General features: G+C 39.3%; 1 protein-coding gene across 1 annotated transcript in view; it reads left to right on the top strand.

Annotated features, from left to right (window-relative positions):
* The window catches only part of LOC124158067, a 362,624-nt gene that overhangs the window by 16,658 nt on the left and 333,893 nt on the right, over window positions 1-12,073 (top strand). The gene's annotated exons all lie outside the window — the stretch shown is intronic.

Here is a 12,073-nt window from a genome sequence, read left to right as displayed (position 1 = left end):
AAGTAAGCCTCATAGCCTCCACTAAACACAGCTCTCGTCTCATTCCAATTCTATGCCAGGTTGAATGCATGTTGCGTTGGATGGTGATGAATGAAAGTAGGAATAATCATTATTTCATGAATGTATTCTGTGTCTTAGTTAAGCTAGCATTTCATATTCCCTCGTTTTTTCTGCCACGCTCGGCATTCCTTGGCTTGATGGATCCCTTGGCTTATGCAAAGGGTTCATTTATGTTTAGGGGTAACTTGATGATTCAGCTAGTTTACGTCTTGCCAGTATTATAGTGCGCACAATGGAGAGCTTGTTTCCTCTCCAAGCCATGTGGAAAAAACAGTTATATTGGCTCAAATGGAAAGTATTTGCAGTCTCTCGGTGGTTGCTATTCACCATCAAGGCCCAAAATTCCATTTTATTACAGTTTTTTGCCTTGAGCAGTGGTTTTATGGCTGTTCCGCTTGTTGGGTCGGCTGCCTTTCCCATCGACTAATGCATAAGTCCTGTAAATTATGCTTCACAGTGACACTACTGGCTCTCATAGTGACTCTACTCCCACCTCACATTCCTCGCGCACGCCATTCCAAGCGACTGTACGATTTTAGCCCGCTCAATCACCTCGTCAATAGCCTCTCTTTTTCTTATAGTGCACCCAGACGTCACTCGGGAGCGCTGCGTTGCCCTCTCTTCATTCCTCCATCGCTGACCCTGGGTGCTGTAACAGTGCATGGAAAATGCTGTTAGGATGGATAGATAAAGGAAGGAGAGGGAAAGAGAGAAAAAAAGGAGTGGGTATCTGGTGAAATACACAGGATAGGAGAGACCTCTTTCTCCCTTCGTCCTCTGACGGTAGGCAAACCCTTTTTTCCTCCCCTCCCTCTCTAACCCCATCTTCCCGCTATCGGCGCTCCATCTCCCGGCCAACTTTTCTCTTGCCGGACGGCGGTGAAAGGGAAGGGGACGGGGAAATTCTCAACGTCTCCCCCTCCATGCAGCTAAGCGTATGCACCAGCCGCCCTTGTAATTTCCCATTGCAGGCTTTCAATTAAAGGATATTTGGTGGTCCTCAGAAATTTCTATCAACATAATTTGAATTCAACCCTTTTCTAGTTATAAATTTACTTAAATATTTACCTTTTAGCAGCGCTCATACTTTCATCACAACAACTTGATAGAATGGATTGTTTGAGGCGTGGCTTTGTGAAATTGCTTCATATCGAATCAAAAACCTTAGCATAAATTTCACATACCTAATTATTTCATTTTAGTCACTGAGCGACATCGTCAAGTAACGAACTCTTTTTGTGATTTTCAGCTATTTCTGATCGCACTACTCGATTCAAGATTGTTATTAACTATGAAAATTCCTTTTTTTTTAGTTATTCCTAAAAAAAAGCCTTGTGTCCCACGAGAGGCATAAAAACTATCATCTAAGTTCTCAATGGAAAATGAGAAATAAACTTTGTTACGTTCAATGAATTATTTGGACTAGCGCGACCGGGGTTTCATACTGGTCACATTGTCAGCGGGAAAGGTTTCGCACAGTTTAGCTTGAAATCATCTGTTATAAGTTTTCAATAATAGATTTCACGACCAATGCGCAGTTTTGCTGTTATAGAAGGAACATGACTATTTTTGGTCTGGATAAAAATATGTATAGTGACGCCAATTTAAGTCCATTGTAAACAGTGATTAAAAATGAAGCGGTATATATTCCCCATGGCGTTACTGATTAACAACTTTGCTCAATAAACTGTTCGGTGTCGAATATTTTTAATACTGTGTACCTGCAATGGGTTTAATGCATCGTCCATGATGCGCTATGAAAAAATGCAAAATAGCACTTATAGACATCAAATTACGATGAAAATATTATTTCGAATGGAAGACTGTTAAACGGTAGTAATTTTGTTCATTTTCAGCGCTTCCTATAAATTTTATTTTTACTTTTTTGGCCTTCGGAATGTCATTTCTCAACGTTAGTGGACGTCGTGACTACGTCACTGTGTATTTTAATTGGAATTTTGAGCTCTTGGGCCACAGCTGAGGAGGATTTTGTTGTTACATCTTTCACTAAATACTCCATACCAGCCCCAACATAGTAGGAAAATACTAAATAATTAAAATCGCTAATTTTAAATGTGGCACTTGGGTAAAGCAAGCTCCAAACCTAATCTCAAGTTTTACGTCGTAGAATTATAATTCAGAATATTAATCCACGTTTATTTACTTTCATGGCCTCGAAATGTAATGGCCCGAAACACTAGTTAATGCGTCGTTGATTAAATTTAAGCGTGAGGCGGAGATTATGGGGTGCAGTTTTTCTTCCTCTCTTCGCTAACCTCGCGATATCTTATGATTGCATATTGAGAGAAATATTCACAGGGCGATGCTTTGCAAAGTAAAGTTAGCGTCAGACTTAATATTTGCACATGAATTCACCATTCTGATGGAATCCGACTTTCTCAGAGATCTTAAACAAAAAGTAGTTCTTGACGGAATTAGCTCTGATGTTGTAAAAGTTACATCAGGTGTTCCACAAGGAAGCGTAATCGGCCCCCTGTTGTTCATTATATACATTAATGATCTCTGCCCCCGCATTAGCAGTAAAATACGCTGATTTGCTGACGACGCTGTCATCTATCGCGAAATTAGTGATCACTCTGACTATGAAATTCTATCATCTAACCTAAACAACGTTCATTTGAGGAGCCAAGAGTGGGGACTCGAACTTAATCTGAGCACATGCATGGCGTTACATTTCTTGCGGAATTCGTCCAATTCTAACCATGTTTATGCTGTGGATGGTATTAACATAAAGGCAACAAGTGAAATACCTGGGAGTTACGATGACCTCGAACCTCTCGTTTGGAACACATATAAAGAATATTTGCGGCACAGCCCTGAAGAAATTAGGATTCGTCAAGCGTATTGTGGGAAGATTTTCGGATGAGAAAGTAAAAGAAAGGTGCTATTTCGCTCTCGTGCGACCGCACCTTGAATATGCGGCGAGCATATGGGATCCGGTGCAGAAAGACTTAATCCGCGAACTGAATAAAATTCAAAGGAAGGCTGCGCGTTTCGTCAAAAACTGCTACGGGCGTACAGACAGCGTTACCCAGATGTTAAGCGAATTTGACTGGGAGCCATTGGAGACTCAGAGGCTGCGCGCTAGGCTTAGATTGCTTGAACAATTGAGAATGGATATCTTTAAGAGCGACACAGAGAACATAATATTAGAGCCACACTATATTTCCAGGTCCGATAGAACCGATAAAGAGATTAAGAGAGAAATAAAGATTAAGAGAGATGTTTTACCGAACGGATAGATATGCGAATTCATTTTTCCCGCGAACCATAAAGGACTTTTATAAACGCTAGTCCCAACCTCGTTAGAGCACTTAATTTTTTTTTTAGCTGTAAACGGCTGGTGTCCTAACACCCCCTGCCACACGCCTTTGAGGCGGCTTGCGGGGTATTATATAGATGTAGATGTAGAATCCCCTGAGTTTTGCAGCGATCAAGATCCAGCCACAAAATCTTGGCTTGACTTGATATCTACATCTACATAATACCCCGCAAGCCGCCTTAAAGGCGTGTGGCAGGGGGTGTTAGGACACCAGCCGTTTACAGCTAAAAAAAAAAAAAAAAAAATTAAGTGCTCAAACGAAGTTGGGACTAGCGTTTATTAAAGTACTCTATGGTTCGGGGGAAAAACGGGGATATATTATGGTCCAGACGTTTAAGATAAGTCTTCCACCTCTCACTGCTCCGACGATGCAATAATCGATTGGTAGCTGCCAGCATTATCGATTGCAAAGGACTTTTGAGGGCATTAGTGTTCGTTGATACATTCTGGTCATTCCCTTGATACGTGCTACTTTGTGTAATAATTTAATCAGTTCGTGAACAGCGGAGAAATTTACTCGTGTATGACTTGCCATCAGAACAAAATGTGTAGTGATCCTCTTCTGTAGTACCATGGGTCTCGCTGCAATTGCGACGGGAAATCAGGAGCTTAGATAACGTGGATGTCTGTGCACCGAATCTGAAAGCCAGGAGTCCGTGATTCGATTCCCGCTCCGAGAGAATATTGCTCAAGCCTATCCATGTGAATAGGCTACATTAAATGAGCAAGATAAGCTCCAAGTCGAGTAAAACCACTAAACCTTTCCAGTCTAATTATTTTTTTCTCTACTTTGATGAAAATTATTATTTTTGCCATTTAAATCATTTTTATTGGTCATGAATTCTTTGCCAAAAAGATTACCTACATTTTGCGAAGTTTTTGAACTAATTTTAATTTAACGACAGCAGTTTTTCCCTCCTAATGACTAACTTTCCCTACAAAATAAACCCTGGCCCTCCAACGTGTGGAGACCTGGCATTAAGAAATATGTTTTATACAGATTTTGTAAGTGATGTTCATCCTTGTTTCTCATTGCTAATATTTTTACAGGGAAGAAAAGGAGAATAATTATCAGCAACTAAGACTGCTAATTGTGGATTCTATTGTATTGTGGTGTCGTAAACGGAGTAGGGTTGGTAAATGAGAAATTTCGGTATTTAGCTTCATATGCTTGCTAATTGCTAAATGTATGAGTTTCCCTATTTTGCGATTATTTTACGTGTTGCATTTCTTTTATTCAGTCAGGGGGCTTTAAGAGATAAGCCAGTTAATCCAGTCATACTGATTTATTAAAGGCGCAAACAGATGAGTAGAAATAGCATTGCTGGGCCCATTCAATTTTCAGAGCATAGTTATCCCATTCGATCTCCGCGGAAGGCTTTCCATTGCGAAATAATTTGCATCGCGCTCTCATTGAAGCATTAATATCTGCTCGCTATTCGGCGTTCTGCTCCATTGCTTGGAAAATGAACTTCCTTTTGATGCTGCGGTTTCGTACTAATTAAATAAAAGTATTATTGAATAGTAATGGCCTGCTGGCCAATCATTTGCCCTTATCAAAAGGTCAGTTTTTGTAATGGAGTATTGAATTTTTCTGTAAAAATCCATTAATATTCATTATGAATGGCATAACTTTGCGTTAACTTATTGAATCTGATTTACACGGTTAGTGTTTGCATTTACAAGTCATCCCGAGGAGAGGAGTTCGATTAATGAAGCGAAATAACTTTAAGATCACAGGCAAGTCTGCAATAAATTTATGATAAGAAAGTGGAGAAACATTTGGAAACATAAATCAAAAATATTTCTATTGAAACCTGAAATAATAATATTCCACCTATAAATATATATTATAATAAAGTATGCTATATTATTACTAATGGATTGAAAGACGAATAGATGAATTGGTAAGAAATGGGGTCGTTGCTTAAGGCCCTAAACATCAATTCCTTCATAGAATTCCATCGATAGATAGATCCAAAGATAAGTTCGACATCATCTCCGGTGAGCAATCCAAGGACTGGTTTCACACAACACTCCTGTCAGCTGCTCTTTTCACTCATGCATATTCATTCTCTTCTCATCCCTTCTTTTTACCTGTTCTTATATTTTATTTGTTTCATCCGTTTGCGCCACCCTCTTGTTCCTTGGCAGGTCTCAACAAATGACCGATTACGTTGTGACGTATTCCTATAAAGGTTTTCACGAGGATTCCATTCTCTCCTACTCTACTTAAGATTCCTTCATTGCCTGCTCGGTTGATCCATTTGGTCCCTGTCATTGCTCCACATATTGCTCTTGATTTCTCCGATTAAGGTTAAGTTCTCATGATAAAAATGCCTCTGCATTCAAAAGGTTCATTCCTCCTTTTTTCAGGAGTTGATGACCTCATTAAAGGTCCGTTTCAATGAGTCGTTCAGAGAAACCGGATTCTTGATGAAGGAGTAAGAGTCAGTGGCGTCACAATAAAGATGCCAAATGGGATAACCCGAGGATATTGAACAGCTGGAGAAGTAAGCCACGCGTTGAAAGACGGAAAAATACGCGTCTCAAACTCCATTACAACTGCGACTGAATAATAAACCAATTCTGAACGAGGAAACGGACAGAGAGTGAGGGAAAAACGGAGAGAGCGTTCTATTCAAAGTGTGAATGACTCGGTCATTGACCCAGAACATGTTAAGGAATGGCGGCAGTTGGGTCTCAAATGAAGACGTCATCATTTTCAGGGATAGCAGCAGTGATTGAATCACCGTTGTCCTTGTCTCAATCACTTGTAGCCGTCACGCGTCATACAGCAGCAGCCAATCAGTAAGCATGGCCTAATGTACGTTATGGCTATTGGCCAATGGCTATGGACATTGATCTATATGATAACTAGCGTAGTAAATATCAAGGACGCCTCGATACGGAAAATTATAGCTTTAGCAATCATTTTCTCTCTTGTTGAAAAGAACGGCTGACTTGTTAAAAATGATCATGAGATTTAGGCTGAAGATAGTGGCGAACAAATGTAATGATGAGAAGAACTGGTTTGGCCTTCAAGTGTGTTGAGAGCATCCGTGTGCTCATCTGATGAGGCGACGCAATGCAATGCACGGAAGACGAATGCGCCTGCATAATCGGAACACGTCGTCCTTCACCTCATATCGCTGCCGAAACACGATTTCAATACGTTTTTTTTACGGATAACTTCGGCATTCGATATATTCATATGATAACATGGGAAATACCCCTTGGATATTGGACGAAGGGTATTATCGCCTTGTAAAAAGTTCTGCTACCTATTGAGATGGGACGATAATAAAATTGTATTTTCTCCAGTGATTCAAAGTTTCAAAAGTTTTCTTGTGAATTTAGATGAGGTAGTATTATATGAAACTACTACCACAATATATAATGGCAATTTGAAACACTGAATGCCCCAGTATAAATTACTATGTACTGTATTACTATGTATTGTACCCTAAAGTCTTTCATGGCGAATTCTTGTGACCGAATTAATAATAATATCAAAACCAAAGGTTAGTGTTCATTTTCAATTTAGGATGCCACAGAAACATAAATTTTGGATTAAGTGAGTGAGCTTAAATTCCCACTCTTAAGCGGCTCGCATTTCGATTAACTTCATTGCGTGTCACATGAGTAAAAAATCTATTTCGTAGACGATGGGATGTTAATGTAATATCATCATTTAACGTTGTCTTTGAATTTCGGAGATCGTTTCAAATAATTATATCCTTCCATAATTCCTAAGATTACTGTTTTAAGCTTAGAATACATTCGTTGCCCTTTCATTTGGCTAATTTTAAGTAGTGAAGATGGTAAGGGTAAGATATAAACTGATAATTTGTGACGTTTTTTAACATTTAAAAATGTTTATTGCCATGAAGTCAAAGTAGAAGTTATGAAACTTCGTAGTTTTTATTTTTCTTGCAATTCAAATAATTTTGACTCCAGCAAGTATATAGGCATGCTAAGTTGATGTGCATTATTAATTTGATTGCAATCATATAATTTCAGGGAGCTACGAAGTAGTTTTGGTCAGTGGCTATGTATATGAAAGGCAATGAATAATTCTGCTTCTCTCAGCTTTTCACATTACTTACAGCAATGTCGTTTTTCAGAAAGAACAGTTAATTGTTAAGTGGAGGGTAATCTGATTAAAATATTAAATCTTGTCCTATGATTTCTCTCGGATAATCGGCTAAGGCAGAGAGTCCGTTGTTTACGGCAATCCCCTCTATTTGCAGCCCATTTGGCAGTTGAGAGGGATTATCCACTGCAGAGTGGACCAGATTAATGCTCCTGGGGATGGTTACAGTTAGGTATACCTGCTTAAGACATTCGGGGATTAATCCTAAACTGCGCTTGTAATTAGCGGAACTGCCGAAGAAGGTTCTGTGATTAGGTCACGTGAGCAAGTGGATGAAAGCCTATACCTGATGAAAAACATATGCGTCGGTTTTTTATTTCGAGGAAAGTTGAGTTTATTCTAAGCCAATCCGCGAAAAACTGGATGCGTTGCTGTATGAGGAGGAAATAATAGAACAAGTTCCGATTTCTCTTAAAGCTTTGCTATGTTTTTCTGAAATGGAAGAATCAGGACACATGCGTACATTAGAAATGGCGATTGACTCCGCAAAGATGGTCGCAAAGAGCCTGTCTGCAAAGCTTGGTCGCGGCTATTTCCTGAGTAATGCCAGGGCATGGTTATTTACTTTAATTTTAAGAGAGCAATTATCCCTGGAACTGTATATTACTCAACCATGTCTTTTGAGGCATAAAACTACCTCTAATGACTGTTAATTATGCCATTCTACCCAATGTCTCAAATAAACAGGCCATATGCGTAGTCAGTCATTTCAATTGTCTTATTTGAGCAATCAACTTTTTAATTATCAGAGGTTTGGGCTCTAGAGCCTTTGAATTACATATTCACCAGCCTCTTCTTTATGCCTCTTCTTAGGAATTATGTGAAGTAGGTTGAGCTGCAGGTATGGATGATATATTTTCCACAATTGAACATGCAGATTCAAAAGTACACACGCATATTTTTTTAGACTGAGATAGTCCCATAGCTGCGTACTCGCGAAGTAATCTGAATCAATTCTCAGATGAAAGCCACTAGTGGAGCGATCTTTCTTGCCGTGACGCTATTTTCGGATTCAAATTTTTATCAAACACTCCCAAAAAAAGCCATTTTCGTATTCTTGTCCCTTAAATATCGGCCGGAAATCATTCATTTGTTTCTACGGAAGGCGTACGAGTGCCACGTCTCATGCGACTCAAACAAGTATCGAGGCAAGCGGCCCTCAAACCAAAACGAATCATTCCAACGCCACCCCCGCTGGGCTCCTTGCATCTATATGCCATAAAGCCCAGTAACGACTACTCACTGACTCACACTAATTTTTGGGGTGAACGAGACGAGATACGACAAACATTTTTATGATGACCCCCTCTAAAATCATCAAAACTTAAACTCATAATTTAAAATTAAAAAATTATTAAGGAAAAAATATGAAAACATTTTACAATTATTATGAAAACAATTTCACATTGTATATCAGTGTATTCACTTAAAATTGAGGGTGTGGATTAGTTCAAAAAATGGCCATCAAGGTGGCGCGGCGATTTTTGGAAGAAAAATACAAACAAATAATCATAGAAACATATTTGTTTATGCAAAAAGGAGAAAAATTGGAGAAGATAAAGGAATGAAAACGAAAAACTTAAGGTAGGAAATTTAGAAAGTCATTTTTGAGAAGTCGATTCCTTTATGGATGATCCTTGCATTCTCTAATGTACTTTCTCACTATGCAATTTTAGGATCATCGTCTTTTTACTTCCAAAGCTGATTAGAATATGAAATACGGTCGCTATCACCCGTTGTTTTTTTCTCTACATCAGTTTGTGTGTGTGCCGCCTCGCGCGTGCGATGGCTACTCATGGATGAACTCCCGGACTAATTTGAAAAGCGTATTTCTAGTGTACCATTTTTCGCTTTCGGATTTCAGGCTGTTTTCGTTCTTTTTCTCTTCCCAAACCTAAAAATGTGCAAGAGTGTGCTTGCTTCATTTTTGCCGCGCATTCCCTCCTGGGGGTTGTTTCTCCGTGAGAGCAAGGGAGGGGGCTGCTTGGCACGCGTGCGTCCGCGTGCAGAGGCCCCGCGGGGGCTGATGGGAAGCATGGGCCCGTGGTGGGGGGGCAAGCACTCCGCCTAATTGCAGCTCCTTCATCTTTCTTCCCTCGCCACAACCTCACTTCGCGGCCGACCAGCCTCATAGCGAGTGGATGTCGCGCTCGGCCTCGAAAATACGGCGGAGACTTGAAAAGGAAGCGAACGATTCGACGGTGAAGGATTATTCAGAATGCTTGACTTTATTACTGCTTTAACTCTACTTGAGTTTTGTAAACTGGTATCAGAAGCATTAATTAAGTATTATTTTTTATTTTCACTGAAAAATCAGAATTCATTCCTGTGCTAAGTTAAAAGAAAAATGAGAATGTTGAGTGCCGAAAATGAAATGTAATCAGTTGATAATAGAGGTCTTACGGCTTTACCTACTCCTTCCTGTTCAATAAATATGATTTGCCAAAGTTAATCATTGGATTGGCATTTTCTAGTTGTACCGTGTAGAACGTTGCAGACGCGAAAGTTATTCTTTGAAAATGAAGACTATCTCTAACCCTGCTCCTACTATAACTTGCGTAAAACCTTTGCAAGTAACTAGGAACAAGGCGTTTTGCGGTACGTAGCCGGAATTTTGATTTAAGAAAGTCATAATTATCGTGCTTGACATTCATTTAGATTCATTAGTTGAGTTCAAGTACTTGAATTTATTGAAAAATCTCTCAAATTGGGTAAGCTTTTCAAGTCACAAGATTTTAGGAATCCGTAAAAACAATTTTAGATACCTAATGTTGGACTAAATCATGATTTTTTCTAATTTCCGTGGTTCTATTCATCATTAGCGGCTTCAAATACCCCAACAATAATTCTCTACTTTGGTTGCTCTGCGTGTCCGAGCCGCGCTTTTCACCATTCTGCGCTATTTTGCTTTGGCCCCTTTCAGAGGACTCCTTCCACCCCTCGTCTCCCCCTTTTATTTATTCCCATAACACAGAAAACAACATATAATGGCCTTTTATATCGGAGTTTATTCAATCGTTCAAGAATTACACGTGCTCGAAGGAAAAACCATGCCCCGGATGGGAGCAACCAACCTGGCGGGTCTCGAACCCGCGACCTCCTAGGCAAGGGTTTACCCCACCGCCACCGAGGTCGGCAAATGTTTAAACGGCAAAATTTTGTTATGTATGGAAAGTTTAAACTTACTTTTTCACATTAATATTACAAGAGTATGTAGATGTCGCATATTGCTCCCGTTCAATGGATCTGTTTCTATTGCGTATTTCTTGAGTTGAACTACCTTGAGAGCTATTTTAGACTTAATCTGGTAGAATTCTTGCAACTTAGAAATTTTAAACTTCCAGAAAATTGGTCATAAATACTATGCAGTATTTGCAGAAACTTACACTCAATTTTTTATTTACTGCTGGGCCATATTACTCGAGCTTTCTCCTCAATGACTGTTGACGTTAAAATATTTTCCTGTGTCCGGCACTTTAAAATTGCTCCCTTAATGTAGGTACGTGAGGTAAAAATGTCATATTTTAAGTATACTGTTAAATGTTGATTTAACGTCTATTCTAAAAAATGTTACGGTGATATCGTAAAGACTGCTTTACACGGTGAAATCATTTTTAAAAAGGAATGTACATAAATTGTACTCGTACATTCAAGAGCGAAATAAATTTTTCCCAAACGATTGAATATTGCTCCACATAATCCGTGGAAATATTTGACTATTTGTGCATTCCAATGTCAAAATTAATCAAATTAGAAGATTGTTTCATTTTATTTCGTGCGAAACAAAGTGTATCTATATGTTGCTTACAAAACGGATGCAAACAGCAGGAATTTTGGTGTGTGTAACTAAGTACGGAAAAGGCCACAAAACACATCTGCAACTACTTCAGTGGTTAGCGTATTAGTTGGACAGAGTTAGGCTGGAAACGAGGGATTTGAAGGAGGTGGGAAGGCAGTGGAGGAGCAAGTTAAACATTTATTATCTTTACGAAAGAAATTTGCTCCAGAAATCACAAATATCTCACGAGAAACACAAAGAACACCAGACGGCCGCGATAACATTTGTAACTATGAGATGCGAAATTATTATTATTAACTTCGGAGCTATCACATTAGCCTGAAACTTCCAAATAGCGCGACCTTTGAGGTTTCTCCAAAATTATCTCACACAGCCATCATCGCAGAACCACCGCGGACACATTTTAAAAGAACTCAAATGAAATAAGTGACCCTTGTTGACGCAAATGTTGCTGTTCATTAATTTCGCTTCATGGAATTTGTAATCCAGTATGCTATTTCCCTCACCATACTAACCAAACGCCGATCTTATGATTAGATTATTTAAGTTTTCGTCCATAGGCAGCGTAGTGTACGCACATATCTTCGGACGGAAGAAGGGGGCAAACGAACAAACCCATTTCTTGAAACAAGTAGCAACTAAAAGGGTAGTTCGCCATCGAAGAAGAGAGGTACATTGAACTTTACAACAAAAATGTCTTTGCTGCTTCAACGGT

This window comes from Ischnura elegans, chromosome 4 (genome assembly GCF_921293095.1).
Source record: "Ischnura elegans chromosome 4, ioIscEleg1.1, whole genome shotgun sequence".
Lineage (NCBI taxonomy): Eukaryota > Metazoa > Arthropoda > Insecta > Odonata > Coenagrionidae > Ischnura > Ischnura elegans.
The sequence above is the reverse complement of the archived record's forward strand: the minus strand, read 5'-3'. Positions and strand labels throughout refer to the sequence as shown.